Raw genomic sequence first — 519 nt, forward strand, 5'->3', positions numbered from 1 at the left:
GGAAGAAATTTTACATAAGGGAAGCTAAGGCCAGAGGGTAGTTTAAGTGGCTCACTGAAAGCGACACAGGAAGTTTGTGCTGCGCTGACAACTAAATCAGTGTATCCTGAACCTCTGGCCACAGTCATTTCTTTCAGATCATCTTTCCAACATAAAATTGCACTCATGGTATATAAAGGATCAAGTATACTACCCTTCAGAGACCAAAAGTCTACTGTACTGGTGAAAGTTCTTCATAATTATTTGTTTAACTACCATTAATATTGTTCTTGGTCATCTCCAGTTTCTCACTCCAGAGACAAAAATCAAGGGGGGGTTCCATTATTAGGGACCCACTTAATTTGCAGTTTTGCAGATTTTGGAAAAACTGCAAAATCTGGAATTGTTAATTTTTGCAGATTTCACGAACAACAAAAAAACTTAATAAAAATACAGTGCTGGCTTCCCAGGGGGAACTAGACTTCCTCACTGCCAAGAGAGGAAGCCACTGGCTGGGGGGGGCGGATGGAAAGCAGACGA

The 519-nt window shown here is 41.0% G+C and overlaps 1 protein-coding gene across 1 annotated transcript in view; it reads right to left on the bottom strand.

Moving 5' to 3' along the window:
- LOC102384887 (ankyrin repeat and KH domain-containing protein 1) overlaps nt 1–519 on the bottom strand; it is a 173,262-nt gene that overhangs the window by 88,053 nt on the left and 84,690 nt on the right.

Source organism: Alligator sinensis, unplaced genomic scaffold (genome assembly GCF_000455745.1).
Source record: "Alligator sinensis unplaced genomic scaffold, ASM45574v1 scaffold14_1, whole genome shotgun sequence".
Classification (NCBI taxonomy): Eukaryota; Metazoa; Chordata; order Crocodylia; family Alligatoridae; genus Alligator; species Alligator sinensis.